General features: G+C 39.6%; 1 protein-coding gene across 1 annotated transcript in view; it reads right to left on the bottom strand.

Annotated features, from left to right (window-relative positions):
• The window catches only part of LIN28A (lin-28 homolog A), a 414,829-nt gene that overhangs the window by 372,416 nt on the left and 22,591 nt on the right, over positions 1-19,822 (bottom strand). The gene's annotated exons all lie outside the window — the stretch shown is intronic.

Here is a 19,822-nt window from a genome sequence, read left to right as displayed (position 1 = left end):
AGTGCAAGCATTAGGCCTGAGAAATTTGGTATTTTTGGTTTGAAAGGAAGTCATCAGTTTAATATGAAGATCAGAAGGCCTGAAAACACCCTCAGAAGCCGGTGCCGGAACAGGTGCTCCGGATCCATCCAAGGTAGAGACATCCGCAGGTTCCATTGTCAAAAAAGCATCTTGCTGCATACTGGACTCCAAATGGGTCTCAGTAGAGGCCTGCAAATCTGTAGAAGTGGGTATCAGGGGCTGCGAAAGCGCCTCACTGAGTACCGGTGGACTGGTGACTAGCTTAATGGTAGCGTCGTTGGCAGTGTTGGACCTATGCGGTCTGTCTCTGTCTTTATCCTTTCATTTTTTAGGAAGATCGGTAATCGGATGGCTTACTGAAGACATTTCGGAGTACGGAGATTGAGAGCGAAAGAATTTAGCTACAAAAATAGCCCGAACAATAGTTCAGGTGTTGAACAAGGCACAAAACTGACAGCGAGGGACATTGTGGTCTGGGCCTAAACAGGTGATGCAGTAAGAATGAAAATCTCTGTGGGGTATTTGCTTTCCACAGGCAAGACAATTAGTTTTTTCTGACATTGGTTAGAGCAAGAAAAAAGGATCCCCAACGGGGTACTTATCTTTTAGAAGACTTCAGGTTTGAAGCTCGAAAAACTAAAATTTCAGGAGTCGGCCAACTGGCACTTGCAAACTGCTTCTGCTTCGGGCACCGCACGGCAAAAAAGACTGATGTAATGGCACCAGCTGCATGTTTTATACCCCTGACAACCTGACGTCATGGAAGAAGCAACAGCATCCGACACAGAAATCCCAAGACTCTGGTATTCAGGCCGGCTGAGAGCTATCTGCAGGCAGATAACCCAAATGTGATGACTGCAACAGTGAAACAGGAAGAACATCTTCATGCAGCCAATGACCGGGTGCCAGGATTGACCTCTTGCCCAATAGCTGTGAGACAGTAGTTTTGCTACTGAGCCACTCTGCTACACTCTGTCTTGTCATTCATCAGTGAGGTGCACAGACTCAACAAGACAATTCAGAGCGAGGCCCAAGCAGTACAGTCCTTCTAAACTGACCTGTCAGTGTATGAAACTATCCTGCCGAATGCTTTTACTATACTCCGTGCTATCTGACTAGTCTTTTTGAACTGAATCCTTAACTTGTATTACGCTACTCCTGATTACACTCACGGTTTTATGGTTTGGATAATATTCATGTTATTATTAAGACTTTAATTTGTAGTATATTACTATTTACTGTGTACATGCTGATATGCCATTACTTCTTGCATTTTGTACATACATAAGCCTGTGCCGGCACGTGTTATATGCAGATTGTTTATTTTGGGATGTCTGTATTATTGACATTCTCATATTTAATGTACTGCCTTTACTTTAACAGGGTCATTGCTGAAATTGGATCACTTGTGGCCTGAGGGGAGGGTACTGTCAAGGTGTAATAAATGGTCATAAAATTAAAGTAGCCTTGAAATGTGTATGAAGTCTGTTATGTCTATGATCAGTCCAAACACCTGGCTAATAAATAAATGAATGACTGAATGAATAGTTCCAGAGAGAATTGTTTTCCACCTACATAGAAGATAAGACAACTTTAATATGATTTTCACATTTCCAAAGGTCTAGTTAGCTCTTCCTGATTTTCACATATGAGTGGATTGGTGCTCCAGGATACTAAATGCTTTAACAACTATCTTAGTATCTGTGATTCAGTTTAGGTCTGAATCTATATTGTTTTCCACTTCCATTCTAGAATTCTATTAACAAGACTGCAGAAGTTAAGAAGCAATATCAAGGTGATGTGTGCATGGATGAATGAGCAATGTTAGATCTTCTTTAGCAGACTATTATTTGCTAACAGTCTGCAACATACCATATTTCAGAAAAATATTATCTTGAGTAGGCATTATGTACCTGCCACACACACATACACACCACACACATATAGTTATATAAATAAAAAATAAATGACTTTCAAATTTCAGACTTGGGAATTTGGTCACATCTTTATAAAAAGAAAATTAACAGATTAACTGTCTCAACGTCCATGTCTACTACCACTACTGCAGTGCTGGGGGCAGGGGAGAAAGGTATGCACAGCATGTTTGCTTTAAGTTAAGTGTCCTGTTCTTACTCTCTTGTTATCCTAGCCCCAGAGGCCCAGTGGTCAATGCAAATCCCATCAAGATTATCTGCATATCTCAAGACTTCTGAAGGGGAGGGGCAAAGTTCCCACTCCTCATACCATTCACAAACTTGTTCCCAGGCCTATGTGCTGAAACCACCCCTCCCCCATCCCAAATAATCAATAGTAGGATATAGTGTCCAGGGCAGTGGGAGGTCTTGGTTGGTCGGAGCCTGGACTCTGTTCTCCATTTGCAGCCAGAACACTGAGAACAAAGGAGTGGTTACTGTCTGTTGGCCATGCTGCCCAAATTCCTGGAGTGCCAGAGCCAATTGAAATGTGTGTGTCTGTGTGTGTATGCAAGTGTGCGTATGCATGTTGCAGAAAACATAGTTTAAAGTGGACAATTAGTTTCATTTGTAAAATGGCCTTTCCAAGGGCAGCACTCTTGCTTTTTTCTTCCATTTTTTTTACTTCAAATACTGCAGAAATCTAGTATTTAGTTTGCTGTGTCCAATATTCTGTATGTCAGGGAAAAGCAAAAAGAAATATCTGGGCAAAAGTTATCATATTTCTACTAGCAATTAAATGGCAGCATTTGTCAAAAATCTTTTAATGTAGTTTCCTGAATGAACACAGACACATGCCCACCCACACCAAATTTTCTTGTACTCTCTTTAGTTAAAGAATCACCAGGATGTACTTTATATTGCTTGTAGTATGGGGAGTGGTGCTTTTCATAGCCAGTGACCAGTTACCAGTAACCATGTTGTGGCCTGTTGATACAATAAAAGTGGGCTAAACTACTTGGTAATGTGCATGCCTTTTGAATGCCAAAGGCTATCAATCGCCTTGAATACAAATACTTTTGGGATTTATAATGTACACACAGATGCCACTACCATTTTATTATCTATGTATGTATTTATTTTTGTTGATCAGGTTGGTCTCCCTAGGCTTATAGTCTGTTTTCAGTGGAGGCCCAATGTAATATTTCATATGAATTCCCTAAGTGGAATCTTTAACAGCCATCTGAACTCAGTGTAACATCTCATAAAGTATGGCTGGCACCAGGAATGGAGCACCCTTTTAATGCCGCACTAAAGACAAGTATGCTACCTGCTTTACAGCCATTACTGGCATGAAGTAATATGCTGAAGGGGATACTTGGAATAAGAATAGCTGGATCCAGCCACTGGCGACTAGAAGTATTACCTAATTTTAGAACTAGAATAACTGGATAACCTTTGTGCACCTTCTCCTGTGGTAATTAACACTGTATTACATTTTGCCCCACTGGCCCAGCACTTCCTGTTATGATCTTTGTAAGTGCTCTAGGGTTTTGATTATCATCAAAGTGCAATCCATACCTTCTGTGTTACTTATTCCTGTCATTCTTTCTTTTTCCTTTTCCTAAACCTGTATGAAGAAATGAGTTTCAATACATTTTCTTCAGGTCACAACATTTTATTTATTTATTTTTTTATTTATTTATGTATGTGTTATTTACTTATTAACCAGGTAAGCCCAATGGACACCAAAGTCCCTTTTCAGGGGTGACTCAGGAGCACTGCCTGGCTAACAGACTTGCTCAGTCTGCAAGAAAGAAAGACAAAAAATGTACTGATGCCCTACTTCTGCAAAGGGATGAACTTCAAAAGAGTAAGAATCAACCCCTCATCAGTGTCCTTCACAAAATAAAACTTGTGATAATTAATGCTGCATCCATTTAAATATGCAGTTTATACCCCATCACATCAGCAGTGACTTAACATGAAGTACAAAGTGTAGCTTTATTACGGAATGAACAGTTTATGAGCAATATGGGAGAAATATTTGAACATGATAAGATTTATGTGCAAAGAATTAATGAAGCAGCCAAACCTGTTGTTTAAAGGAGAATAAACAAATCCAGTTCAAAACAGGAAACATGCAGCAAAAGATAAAACAAGCAGTAGAGGACAAATACAACAGTAACTGCCCCCTCAGATCTCTAAAACATCCAAATGAAAAATAAAATCAGACCGTGAGTGGCTGAAAAGACAGGTGCTCGGTACTTATTAATACTGATGACAAGTGAAGCACAGAATCTAGTGACAGATAAAAATGCTTGGGCTACTATTCTACCTCAAGCCTCAACTACTACATAAAATGTAGATCCTGCTTCAGAAAAAGCTGATCTATTTTTCATACCTTATGCCTGTCTAGTATATTGTTGAATTATTTTACTAGTTCAGATTCTATAACACATTTTGGAAAGTTGTTCCCATTATCTACTCCCTTTTCTATGAAGCAACATTTTTGCATTTTCCCCCTGAACTATCCACCTTATGTCCTTAGACTGAATCCTTTTACTTCCATGGAATTTCTGTAGTTCTAGAACTTCTACTCAATAATCCATTCTTCAGCACAAATTATTTTCTCTGTCATTGGTTGCAGACTTGGCATCACTGGCATCATTGTAGTTTTGTCTTCACTTCTTTAATGCTGTCTCGGTGATAATGGAGAGCGCTGGACCTCACATAATTGTGGGTCCAAAATAAAGATGGCATATTCTTCTCCCCATATTTTTCTTTTTTGCTTTCAATGGTTGCATCAGCAGACAGTGCATGCTATTGCTCGGTAACCTGTGTTTTTTTTTTTTACATGGGATGCCTAACTCCTTTCTGGAGGAAGATAGTGTTTTGCATTGCTTAATTTGGAGTGGATGTTTCTTCCAGAGAATGGGGTACACATTGTATAGCAGATTTGTCTCTCTCCCACATTTTGTTTATTTGCTGAAGCAGGTTTACATCCCTGCTTCTAGTGTTAGTGTTAGTGTTAATGGGACTGTTTTGATTTGTTGAGATATAAGACATCTTAGGTTACTGGATCCCTAATTGCCTGACAGGCTATGCACAGCTTACCCCTAAGGATACTGAATAAAGAGACAGTGCTTCTAGCCTTTCTTGATAGCTTTTATCTTTTAAGCCTATGATCTTTTTAGTTAGGAGCTTCTCTGGCTTTTTCAATTGCTTAATCTAATAAGATGCATCTCAAAAGGGGCATTGCATTGGATAACAGGTCAGATCAATTCAGAATATAGACGATAAGAACTTTTTTTAACTTTACTCCCCTCTCATCCCCTAAAGGGCCCATATCTATACAGGAAGAATGCAGAGTCCCTGTAATCACAACTTCACAGGTAAAAGCAGCACTCTCTAAAGCCAAAAACACAGCATCCATGGGACTGGACAACATCCCAGGCTGAGTTTTACATGAACTTCAGAATGAACTGGCTCCCCACCTAAGCACCATATTCAATCATAGCCTCATGTCAGGCTTTGTGCCCACTGAATGAGGCACAGCAACAGTTATCCCACTCCACAAAGGGGGAGCCACCACTGATCCTGGGAACTATTGCCCTATTAGTCTGCAAGGCCATGGAACATATCATCATGGAATTCATAAACAAAGACATTGGTAACCTCCAAACTCTGGACCCCACCCAGTTTGGGTTTGTGAAAGGCAGATCTTGCCTCCTGAACTTGGTCGACTTCTTTGAGACAGTCACCAAAACCATAGACGAGGGTAAGGTGGTTCACACAGCCTATCTTGACCTCGCCAAGGCTTTTGACACCATCTCCCATTCTGGAATTATAGCTAAACTCACTAAACTAGGTATAAATCCCTATGTCACAAGATGGGTTGCCAGCTGGCTCACTGATAGGACCCACACTGTAAAAGTTGCAGACTTCAAATCTGACTTCAAACCAGTGACAAGTGGAGTACCACAAGGATCAGTCCTGCGGCATCTGCTGTTTGGTATCTACTTCTCTGAAGTACAGGCTAACATAGAAGGCCTCTGGCTAACGAAGTTCACAGATGACTGCAAACTAGGAGCTATAGTCGAGTCCCCAAATGATGTGGACATCCTACAGAAGGGCCTCACTGAGACAGATGCCTGGTGTCAGAGCCATGGCCTCAAGCTCAATGCCAAAAAGTGCATTGTTATCCCCTTTGGTAAAAACTCTGTACCCATGAACTACCACATAGGCGGCAGTCTTCTTAACACCGAATGTGTGATAAGAGACCTCAGGACCCAGGTGGACAGTAGTCTCTCATTTGATAATCACATTGCCACAGTAGTCAGGAAATCCTTCTACATGGCACACCTCATCAAAAAAGGGTACTCATCCAGGAAAAAAGAGGTCATTGTTCCCCTCTACTCGACACTCATTAGACCCATTATAGAGTACAACACCCCTTTTGGAATATACTTCACAAGACATCTGCAGCAGCTGGAAAGGCCACAGAAGTACCTCACAAAGAGAATTACTGGCCTCAAACAGATGCCCTACACTGATCGTCTCAAAAAACTCCAGCTTTACTCCATAGCATATCACCTACTCCGAGGTGATCTCTGCCTAACATATAAAGCTATGTCAAACCCAGAGCTGTTGGACATGCTACACCTAGAGAAATCCCAATCCCTCCGAGCTACATACTCTAGGGACCTAAACCTTGTCACCACAATAAACAGGACTTGTTGGAGAGATAGATTCCTGTCCCAGAGACTTCCCATACTCTGGAACAAGCTACCCATCTATGTCAAGCAAAGTTCCTCATTAACACTTTTCAAGAAAAATCTTGATGAATGGATGGGAAATAGGAAATACACCTCGAGGATCACTTCTGTGGCTCTGCTCGACAGGGGCACAGGAAATTAACTTTCTTGGGTGGGCGTAAGCCAGGGAATGTTGTTGGCTAGGCTTACTTAGGCCCTTTGGCCGATATCCTAGTACCTACTTACGAACCTATAAATAAAATACCTTTTGCAATCATCTGCATCAGGTAATAAGACTTACTAACGAATGTTGCAACATGATGGTCAAAGGCAGGGGAATTATCTACCCATGTTCCAAGGTCTCTCGCCACAATTTCATTTTGAAACAGGGTGTTGTCTATACTGTAAGGTGGATGAAGAGGTTGTTTACCAATGAGATTGTGTTGCACTTTTTAGCATTTAGTTTTAATTCATTTCTTGAGTACATGTTGCTGACATGAGTTCTAGTTGGAGCTTCTTTGCATCAAAGGGAGACTTGAGGTTGATGCCAAGTTTGCCGTTGTTTGCAAACTTGGGTTAGCCTAAGATCTCCATTTGTAATTTGGTGATCTGCAAAGTAGATGACAAATAGTACGTGATCCAGCATTGAGCCTTGAAGGACACCAAAGTTCATCTTCGTGTTTACTGAGGTTTAAAATAGGTGATGTGAGTAAATAGATAGATGGCTACCAGCTAGAAAGGCAGACAGACATATAGATAGGCAAACAGACAGACAATTTGTTTAACTTGTTCCATAAATGGTGTCTAGTACACCTTTAACCATCCACAGCTACTTTTTTTTTAAGATGAAGGGGGGGAGGGTTAGGTGACCTACCCCCCCCCCCCCCCACACACACACACACTTTACAAATGGAATTGAAAACACAGAAAAACAGACACATGATAATGGCTGGAGGGAGATTGTGATAACTGTGTTTAGCTACCAGTAGAAACCGCTGTCCTTCACTTTTCAGAAAATGGTAGAATATTTCAGTAGCTGTGAGACTATGCTACCACCATAACATTCTGACAGCTTTGTAAAACACTGACAATATCCAGTGGTCTCCATTCGTGCCCCTGTCCCTGAGTTAATGGGAGTTCAGTTCTCCACAACTACACACAGCACTCTTGATGTAGACTTAACAGCTGTCTCTATAGTGGTACAAGAAATTCATGTTTTGTACTAGACAGTCCACTGTGCACCTGCACAGTGACACTATTCCTACTAGACTTGCAATTGAAGGGCCACACTGAAGAGGATCAAATGACAACAGGCCAGGCTCCCTATCTGTAGAGGAATATGAAGGAGTTAACAGCACAGGGGTATCCCTCAGTGACAACCAGCATAGCATCAGTTTCTTGAGTGTGTGAGTTATGAGTTAACTAAAACTAGAGTAGGCACAGGCATGTCAAGATAATGTTACAAGCATTGCAGAGCTGCAGCTAAGGTGGGATGATGGGGCCCCTGCGATGGGTGCAAGCTATGGGGGGGGGGGTGTGTGATTGTTAACGCTGTTCTGACAGAAATGCAGTCCAAGAAATTTACTGCTGCCATTTATTATGTTATAAGCATGCTGATAATCATTTTTTTATAAATTGCCCATTTAAATGAATGATGGCAGGAGCTTTTTTTTTCTCTCCCCAATTTCAGAGAGGAGCTTTTTTGTTTCTCTTTGTTTTAAGGAGGTGCCAATCTGAGGTACTTCCAGACTGCCTCCACAGGGTGCCAACTGAGATTGCATGTAACAAAAAAAAGTATGCAGACAATCGAGTCTAGAATATGTTCATGTCTGCAACTAAACGTATAAAAAAAAGCTCACTGACCTCTGCCTATGGTTTTCCACCAACAGACTACTAATTTACCCCCCAAAACTATCTCATGCTATTTTCCATGACACAGAAATTAGCAACTACCATCCCTGCACATTAAATACTCAGGATAATATCATCCATGTCATTCCAAAACTGTTGCTATAATTTTGAAAATACGTATCATTTGTTTTGTTGGGACGTATACCAGAGGATAATTGTACTCATCATCTTCATCTTCTTTATTTCTATCACCATCATCATTATGTTCTTTTTGTTCTATTCTTCACTGAAAGTGTCTCTTATTGCTCAATTTTTAGGCAATTTATATGCTGAGCTAATGACTATGTATGTATCTAGTTAATTACTGTGAATTTATATATAACTTGTTCTTGTCCATGTACATACTGCTGTATGCTTGTTATCATATGGCCTGGGTCATGGCTAAAACTGATCCTGTGTTTTATGACTGTGTATTTAACTAGTTAACTAACTAACTAACCAACCAGTACAGATACCCAGGTCTCACTCTGGATCTTTCCTTAATATTCACAGCCCATACTGTCAGATAAAATTATGCTAGAGGATTTCTCATATGCTTTCTCCTATTGTCTGCACAGCTATAGCAAAAACAAAATAAACATGTATTTGTCCTGTAAACTAGAATATGGACTTCCATTTTTAGCTTTACCCTCCTCATGTAGTACAAAATATGCAAGCATACACCACTGTGATCTCTTAAAGTGTCTCAAATGACTTCCAATTCCAAACAGGGCTATTCTTCTCTTAGAAACTTCACTACTCAGATCAGTGAAGCTATTACCAACCTCTAAGAATTAAATTTAAATTTAATGAGCGAGCCTATGATATAAGAAACAGTCCAAATGAGAACCTTGTAATAGTCAGGACTCATTTCAAAACAGTTATAGGAGGAAAAAGTATTTTCCAGGATAGGGCCTGATATATGAAACCACATCCCAAATGAAGTAAGAAAGCAGTAAACCATGGAAACCTTACAACAATTAAAAAAATAATAAATAAATAAAACACATAGAGAATACCTATGAAAAAGAAGCCATCTGCACATGGTTTTCTGATAATGGCTGAGTGGGCAAACATCGTAAGCCAAAATACATTGGTAAATTTCATTCTGATATCTGCTCATGACATGAATTGAAAATGGCACACTGATTGTAAAAACTGTACACAGTTACATATTTATCTCATTTTGTACTATTATTGTCTTCAGCATATTCTACCTATGTATTGTGTACCTTCTGTTGTAATACTGCTTTACCTGCTACATGAACTCTGTTTACAGTTTGTCTGTAGCTTGTTATCTTGTTTAGACTGTTTATGCTTGCTCCTTGAGCTTGGGTTGAGGTTGAAAAGGGTCAACAGACCAGCTCATCTACTTAGTAAACAAATAGCACATAAATAAATAAATACTCACTCCCTAAAAAACTGGGACAGTGATGATGATGATGGTCAGCGGACTGTCCAGGCAGTTTGGGATTACTGTAAGGAGTGAGACATTTTCTACTAGTGATACTTAAGTTCATAGGCAAGTACTAAGCTAACTGCCCTTGCAGGCTATTTTAAGCCTAGCCAATTTCCCTTTTGTGCTCAAAATAACCAATCCCATTTGGTTATTAATTGGTCTTAACCATCCCATGGCAGATAACTATATATTACCTCTAATTAGAATAAAAGGAATCATATGATAGATAATTTGAGGGGACCCATGCATGGGATAAAGCATTTAGGAGCTGCCTCTGTCCATCAGTAGTACAGTGGGCAGTCCTGGGGTAAATTTTCTCTTTCTAATCCATAGATCTAAGTTTCGCTTGAGTATGGACAGGGATGAGCTTTGTTTTATGTAGATGGGAGGGCTATTCCACAGCAGCAGTATCCTCTACGAGATATACTTGTCCCTCCATACTGTTCTGCTGATGTTACAGAATAGGCTTAGATCCCTAGACTTAGTATTTCTGATGTCATTTGACTTGTTGATGTGCAGTAAATCTAAAGGTAATGGGTCAGAGGATGCCTTGTATGCCAGACACATGTCACCTCTTAGCAGTCTGTAGGATACCGAGTACAGTGACAGTATAGGACATGTTGCTCAGGCCTTGTATCCTTTCAGTAAGGTATTGGTGTGGGCATTCCAGTTATCACATGTGTCTGTACAGATAGGTAGGAGTCATTATATTCAATGACTGGCTTAATGAGGGCTGAGTAAAGGCGTCAATGACATCCATAGATCTAGACACAATCCCTTTCTTTATAAGTGGTGCAATGTAAAAAGACTTTCTTGTAATAATAGACACATGTTTTTCAAAAGTTATGTCATTATCCACATTAAGTTCCCATATCCCAAACAACAGGGTCAACTCTTGGGGTTAACTTAATTTTTTAACTTTTAATTTTTCTTTGGGTTAACCGTAATGAAAGATTCATGTATGACAGATGAGATTATTCTCAGATACCTGATTTAATCAGTTCAACTTTAGTGGCAGTCCAGACTATATTCTGGTACTCAAGCAGTGAAAGGCAGAAGTTTATTTATTTAATTATTTCTCCACAAAAAAAAATTTCTTGAATAAGATACCAGACTATCGGAGGGCACACGCACTTAAACACTCATAAGCAATTTGGTAGATAACCAACTAACCTACGGCACATCTTTGGAATGTGAGTAAATCACTGCACCTGGCAGACAAAGCTACAAGGGTAATATGGGGGAGTCTGCCCAGAAAACATGTGAGCCAGGAAATGAATCTGAGAATCAAGCATTCTGAGACCACAGTACTAAATGTTGTACTACTGCACTACTAACCCAGCCTAAATAAATTCAAAGGGCAACAACATTCCAAACCTTTTCTCATTGCTCATTTTCCTACTTACAAAATTATCCTTACACTGCCACTCAAACAAAGCTGTGACTTAGGTTTCTTCTCTTCTGAGATGTTTCTATGCCAGTCAGCTTCACTGATGCAGAGCACTGTTGTGTTTAAAAGAGTTGCCACAATACATTTTTCCCCATGGTTCTTGCATCACCTTACTCATTACTTTAAGGTTTTTGGCCCAGGAAAAGCATACCCATTACTTTTCCTACCCACTGGGGTCTCAAGCCTAAAGATTCTGTGGGAATTCACAGCTCTTATTCTGGACCATCAGTTGCAGCTGCCTTCTTTCCCTCCCTCCCTCTTTCCTGCTGGGCCTATAACCCTTCTTAATCTTTGGGAAGTCATGGCTCTTACGGTACATCCCCCCCCCCCCCACAATGGGTGAGGGGGTGATAATCAATGGCAGAAAGAGAACACACAGAGAATCAGTTCTGGCTTTTCATAAATCTCCCCACTATTTTTGGTTAGCTCAAGGACACAGAGGCAAAGTATTAAAAAAAGTAGAATAACTTTTTGTGAGATTCCGCCATTTGCTGTGTTTATGGATTATGCTTTAACCAAGGTTAAGTCTTTTAGCACATGGTTAAGAAAGCAAGGTCTCAAGTAATTTTAAGGTGCACACACTCTGGGAAGAGTTTCTTTTAGACTGTGGGATGTTTCCAGTGAATTATACTCCCTCTACACTACTGCTGTTGCAACAACATGGAATACTCTTCCTCTAGATATCCACCCACTAGAAAACATGCATAACTGTATAGTCATCCCCTTTGGCAAAAACAAAGTGCCCACAAATTACCACATAGGTGGTAATCCATTAAGTACAGAAGAAGTAATTAGGGACCTGGGGACCCAAGTTGATAGCAATCTCTCATTTGACAACCACGTGGCCAAAGTGGTTAGAAAAACATTTTATATAGCCCACCTAATCATGAAGGGATTCACATCTAGAACAGGAGAGGTCATCGTGCCTCTTTACTCATCCCTCGTCAGGCCCATAGTTGAGTACAGTGCCCCTTTTGAGATGTACCTTACCAGACACCTGCAGCAGCTGGAGGGACCCCAAAGGTACCTCACCAAGAGGATCATAGGGCTCAAACAGATGCCATATGCTGCCCGGTTAAAGAAACTCCAGCTCTACTCAGTGGCATACCGCCTGCTCAGAGGCGATCTGTGCCTGATGTATAAAGCCATGTCCAACCTGGAATTAATGGACATGCTGCACCTCAAGTAATCCAAATGCCATCGAGCTACGCACTCGAGAGACTTGAACCTCAGCACTGAAATAAATAGGACATGCTGGAGGGACAGATTCATAACCTAGAGGCTCCCTTCACTCTGGAATAAAATCCCAGTCCAGGTTAGGCAGAGTCCCTCATTGACTCTCTTCAAGAGGAATCTTGATGAGTGGATGGGAGATCGTAGGTTTACCCCGGGTATCACTTCTGTCACTGTTAGACAGAGGCACAGTATACTAACCTCGAAAAAGGGCATAGCAAAATTAATTTAAAATGGGAGGCGAAAGCCAAACACACTCTGGCTAGGCTTATAAATGCCCTAGGGCAGATAGCCTAGTATGAACCTATGAACCTATGAACCTATAACTTTAAGAGCCTTCTTAAGTCCTATTTATCCCAGTCCTGGATATGCTCCTGCTCTAGCCCTGGGTAAATCCTATCAATTATCCCTACTCCCAACTCATCTTCTTTCTTTTTTTCACAAAGCTACCTCATACAGAATTTCTAGTTACCAAATCAGACATAATGCTTATTAGCATAACTTCATTGTGTTATATTGTAATTGTTACTACTTATTTTATTTATTGTATTATTTGATACTACAATTGTTACTATCCTACATATTTTCTTACTCATGTATTGTATTAGTCTGCAAATGTTTCTACTTTATATATATATATATATATATATATATATATATATATATATATATATATTCTTTATTGTAGTCTGTTTGCAACTTTTATCCCTGGGCCTCCGCTGAAAATGGGCAACTCTGCCCAGTTGGACATCTCCCAATAAACAAATGTAAAATAATAATAAATAATTACTTCACTTAATTAACAAAGGAATTCATCATTTTATGAAGCTGTTTAGAACTACTTTGGGACATTTTTCATGAGACACAGAAGTAGATACCAAGGAAGTGTTACTATACTAATGCATGTAGCTTTAGTAAAAAAGAACTAGAATTACATATACAACAACTTGGCTTAAAGAGTATTGTAATAATTGAAGCATGGGATACTGAGCACTTACTGATTGATGATTTCATTAAATACAGTTTAAAAGGATCAAAGAAAAGGGGGTGGAATTTTACTATTAATTCATTCAAATATTACAAGCCCGTCAGAAAATATGAGTAGTGAAGTTGAAATCCCGACCATTTATACATGTTCTTGCATGAGGTGTTTTTAAGCATTCTATATGCTGCAAGGATTCTACAATGAAGGTATCACAGCATGAGTCACTCCTAAAAAATATAAAGTTATAATGATAAAAGAAGATCATCCTTTATTCTAGGCGATTTCAAGTATACTAAGATCAACTGGAAAAATAACACAGTACTTATATGAAGTCATATTTTCTGGACATACTGAGTACGTACAGTTTTGGTCAAAAAGTAAATTTTACTACTTGAGGTCCAAATATACTTGATCTTGTACCAACCAATAAAAATGATAAAATAAAAAAAATATCAAAGGGATACATCCAATGGGAAACTCTGATCATGAAAGTATATCACTTGAAATAGTTAACACTCATGCAAACAAATCTGACACTTGTGTGGTACAATCTTAAACTGCTAGATACTAAAGCAAGACATTGCACATTTAGTAAGGAATGTTGGGACAGGTCTCATTTAGAAGCAATAAAGGACTGTGCTTGGGATAAGTTTAAAAATCTGTTAAACAGAACTCAACAAAGTAAGAATTTTATACATGAAAGAAAGAACAGGAAATCCTGAAGGACAGCATATTTAATAAGATTAAGGAACAAAAAACATTTACATGCTATGTACAAAAAGCACAGTGTTACATAGAGTAAAATAAGATTAAACACTGTTACTGAAAGGTTAAAAATTGTTTTAAATGTGAAGAAAATGGGATTATAAGACTTTTCTAATAAATTTAGTAGACAAGAAGCACTTTTTTAAATGCATGATGTGAGCAAAATAAGGGATAAAATAGGGCCTCTTAAAGATGAATCTAGCCATAGTCTGGAAAAAAAAGGAAACGGCAGAAACCTTTACTAGTTATTTTTTAGCAAAAAATGCTTGTGATATTAAAACTGATAGAACCACCACCATTAAATTAACCAGCAGGAAGTGTGACCCACGATATTAGAAGATTAAAGTATTGCTAGAAAAAGTTAGGAAAAGTTGAATGGGACCCCGACCCAATGAGCTGTCAGGTGAATTCCTCAGCAGACTGTCTAAAAAGGTAGGCCTTCAATTTAACTCTAATAAATGTAAATTTGTATTTAAAAAAAAACACTGAATGTGAAACTTGAAATAGATGACATTACATTGGAAAGACTAAACAATATAAAGGACTTGGGGCAATTGTTGGTAGTGGCTTGAATTTAAAAAAAAAAATCTTGAGATTAAATCTAGAGCACTAAGATGCCTAGGTCTGATGCTGAGTATGTTTGAAACAAGAGATCTTAAAGCAATGAAGTTTGTATTTGTCTCCTTGGTAAGTCTAATTCTTGAATATAATTTGATCTTCTGTAGTTAAACAATGACTGAAATAGGAGAACTTGAGATTGTGCAAAGGCGTTACAGTAAAACAAGAATAAGATATCTGCCATACACAGAGAATTAAAATATCTAAGTTTACATAATATTCTTTATGGAATGGTCAAACGGAAATTGTGTCTAGCCTTTAAAGCAATAACTGGCAAGAATTCAGGAACTCATATGGGATTGGATTTAGTCATACCATTACAAGGTATAAGAGAAAGGGGACTAACTCATAAAACAAAACATAATAAAATTCAAAGAAGAGACAGATAAGTACCACAGCAAATACCAAGACTGTGGAATAAGATACCATTAAAACTCAAACACATTAACTATGTTTAAAAGTAGACTAGATGACTATATGGGAAATAATAAAGTCAAATATGGAATACATGTATCTGCTGTATTGAAGGTCAGATTGAAGACAAATGTGGCATGAACCTGCGACACCAGTGACCTAGGTTCAATAAAAAAAAAATGGAGTTGCTGGGAGGGTCTACCAGGAGAAAGGCCTGACAATCTACTGTTATATCTGTACCATGAAAACTTTAGATGCTTCTAATAACTGCTCATGGGGTCGCCAGAATTCATTCATGACTTGAGTGCACTACACATAAGCAATATGAGAACACAAACCAGAAAGCCTTTTACCGGACGAAGTTTCAGACATACTGTCCAGAGATTCTAAAAATAAGCAATAATTCTAAGTAATACCATTCTGAGTAAGTCCAAAGATGATCTAACATGAGACAAGATGATATGGTATGAATAATGATCAACCTCCTGATAGCACTTTCTGTTTTTCACAAACAGACTCTGAATGGGTCCTTGATGTTTAATCTTTTAAATGACTGACTAAAGAGGTGCCAGTTGCTACATTACATGATGAAAAGAAAAATAGCTGTTGGTAACTCTGAACCATGTAGTAAATTGTAGGGAACAGAAAGCTTACACAGCAAATCAAACCATGCTAGTGTGTTTTACACCATCAGATCATTTTGCGTTGGTTACTTCAAGGCCATTAGTGCAGCAAAGCAAAACCAAGATATAAAAAGTTAGGAGAAGCAGAATGGGGCCCAATGAGCTATCAGGTTTGCAACAACCAGTTGACAAAACAATCACAACTGCCAAAGTAGATTGGTTAATCATACTTTGAGAATAAAACAGCATTAATCCATTAATTATGGAGACCTGGCTTTACAGTTTTCTAAACCAACAAAACTTGAGGTGTTTAGTCCTCAAAAACACTACTAACCACTTAAATAAAACAAATGAGAACTAGTGAAGGCCCCAACAATCTATTGACCTAAAACCTTTTATTTAATATCAAACAAGAAAATTAAAAACCCGTGTTTTTATTTTTCATGTTCAATATTAAATAAAAGGTTTTAGCTCAATAGATCATTGGTGGCCTTCACTAGTGCCCATTTGTTTTATTGAAGGGTTTACAGTTTTCTACATAAAACAAAGGCAACAGCAATGAAAACCAAAAATTCATGAATATAAACTTACAGCAGTTAAAAAGTACAGTTTTGTACCTACCATAAATGTAGATGTTCAAGTGTTCACACTGCTGCAGTCATTACACTTGGGTTATCCTGCCGTCAGGCGGTCCCACAGTCGGCCAGAGTTCCAAAGTCTTGGTCTGGCGTCAGTTGCTGTCACCTCTTCCCTGACGTCAGTGCACCAGGGGTATATAAGAAGCATCCAACGCCATTTTCTTCAGTTTTTCTTGCCCCAGATGTCAGGTGCCCCCAAGTAGCTAGGCAATACATATTGCTAATAAAACACATATAAAAAATAAAAATAATACCTTCAGTTACAAGCAAATACACCACAAAGATTGTATAGGATAGAAAGGTATAGATAAGTCCAGCAAGGACAGAGGGGATGGAGGGAGGATAACCTGGACTGCAGCAGTGTGAACACTCGAAAATCTACATTTATGCTAGGTACAAAACTGTACTATGTTCATCGTGTTACACTGCTGCAGTCATTACACTTGGCTAAGGTTTGGTGGCTGGTCTATAAAGAGCTAGGATTGGCTATGAGGCCCTGCAGAACTGTAATGGCAAATCCTGCTCTGGATTTAGAGTAAAGAGGCAAGTGATAATGCTTGGTAAAGGTGTGTACTGAACTCCAAGTTGCAGCCTCCAAAATTTCCTTGGTTGGTACTCCTCTGAGAAAGGCTGTTGAAGTGGCTGTTGCTCTAGTAGAATGTGACCTAATGTTATTAGGGACTGATTTTCCATGCTGTGTGTAGCAGTAACAAATACAGTGTCCTATCCATTTGGAAATAGTCTGCTTTGAGATAGCCTTGCCCTGTGATCCTGCAGCATATGCTACAAACAGTTGCTCAGTTTTCCTGAAAGCTTTTGTTTTGTCCAAGTAGAAGCGTATCTGCCTGTGTATGTCCAAAGAGTGCAGAAGTTTCTCCCCTTTATTCTGGGGGTTTGGATAAAAAGTTGGCAAATGGATGGTTTGGTTAAGAGCCACACTAGATACCACCTTTGGCATAAAGGTAGGGATTGTCCTTAAAGAAACCCTGTCCTGATGAAAAATTATAAAATGTTCCACTGCCATTAATGCCTGTAGCTCTGAGACTCTTCGTGCTGAAGTTACTGCCAGGAGCAGAGCTGTTTTCCATGATAAAAATTTTAGATCGGCTGTATTGGCTGGCTCAAAAGGTGGCAAGGTCAGTTTTTCCAAAACAAAATTGAGGTCCCAAGTTGGTGTTGGTGCTCTCCGGGGCGGTCTTATGTTTTTAGCCCCTCTCAGGTACTGCTTTAGCAAGGGATGAGAGAATAAAGGAGGATCCGTGTTGTAATGTGCTGAAATGGCAGAGGCGTGGATCTTAATTGATGAGAGGGATAGGCCTTTGTCCAGCATCTCAGTTTTAAAATCTGAGGAATGTTTGGGACAAGAGGGTCAAGGCTTTGAGCCTGGTTCCAGGCACAGAATCTCTTCCATTTTTCTGAGTAAGATTTCCTGGTGCTAGGCCTCCTGGCCTCCAAAATGACATACATACAGCTTTAGAGAGAGGTGTTGCCTGTTTGACTAATGAATCTGCCATGCAGCCAGGTTTACGGTTTTGGGATGACCGTGCAGGATCTGAATGTTTTGTTGAGTCAGAAGGTGTGAAATTTGAGGCAAAATCCATGGTGGGCCTTGAGCTAAGTTCTTTAAGATTGGGTACCAGTGCTGGTGTGGCCAGTCTGGAGCAATCAGGATCATCTGTGGTTTTTCTTGTCTGGCTTTTAGGAGTACCTTTGAAAGGAGAGGCAGTGGTGGGAAGGCATAAACTTTTAGGCTTTTTCAGCTGAACGAAAGAGCATCCACTTTCCATGCTTGTGTGTGGTATGTCCTTGTGCAGAATTTTTGTAGTTGGCAATTCAGTGGGGAGGCAAAAAGATCTATGTCTGGGCATCCCCATTTTTGTGTTACCATGCTGAAGATTTGTGGATTCAATTTCCATTCGTGAGGGTCCATGACATTTCTGCTTAGATCGTCTGCCAGAGTATTTTTCTTTCCTGGCAGGAATTGTGCTTGCAGATGAACTTGATAAGTTAGAGCTGTGTTCCACACGGTCATGGCCTGCCTACATAGGGGATAAGAATGAGTGCCCCCTTGCTTGTTTATGTACCACATTACTGTGGTGTTGTCTGTCTTTAATAATAATTGTCCTGGATGCAGAAGGTCCTTGAAAGCTGTTAGGGCATTTTGAACAGCCAACATCTCTTTTTGATTGATGTGAAGATGCATTTGGTCTGTGGTCCACTTGCCCTGAATACATTTTCCTGCCATGTATGCTCCCCAGGCGTAATCTGAAGCATCTGTTGTTAGAGTCTGCCTGGCTGTGGGTAGAGTGAAAGGCTGACCCTTGTTGAGGTGACATGCCTGTGCCCACCATCGAAACTCCTGTTGTAGGCAGGGAATTATTGGTATTACTGCTTCTAAACTGTGAGAGTGTTGAGTCCAAACACTTTTTAGGTACCATTGTAATTTCCTCATATGCAGTCTGACATATGGAATTAGTAGTATGCAGGATGCCATGAACCCCGGGGCCTGCAGAATTTTTCTTACAGGGAGATGGGACTTTTTTGCCAGTAGTTGAAAATATTGAGTCAGTTGTTCTTGTTTCTCTGGCGTGAGATAAGCCATCAGGGCCGTTGTATTTAAGCTGGCACCCAGGAATATTATCTGCTGTGAGAGCACTAGTTTTGACTTCTTTTCGTTTACTGTGTACCCTAGAGAAATTAGCAACCTTTTTACAAATGCCAGATGCTTTAGAAGAATGTCCTTTCTCTCTGCTTGAATGAGACAGTCGTCCAGGTATGGATATATTTGAATTCTTTTTTGTCTGCAAAATGCAATTACTGGTGCCAGGCACTTTGTAAAGACCCTGGGTGCAGTAGATAAGCCAAAGGGCAGTGCAGAGAATTGGTAGTGCATTGTACCAGCTTTGAATCTGAGGTATCTTCTGCAATCTTGTCTGATAGGGACATGCAGGTATGCCTCTTTGAGGTCCAAAGTAACAAGCCAAGCCTTCTTGCCCAGCATGGGAAGAAGCTGATGTAGTGTCAACATCTTGAATTTCTGAACATCCAGGTAAGAA

Source organism: Protopterus annectens, chromosome 1.part1, assembly GCF_019279795.1.
Source record: "Protopterus annectens isolate FY-2018-M chromosome 1.part1, PAN1.0, whole genome shotgun sequence".
Taxonomy (NCBI): domain Eukaryota; kingdom Metazoa; phylum Chordata; order Ceratodontiformes; family Protopteridae; genus Protopterus; species Protopterus annectens.
This window is presented reverse-complemented; position numbering and strand designations above follow the sequence as displayed.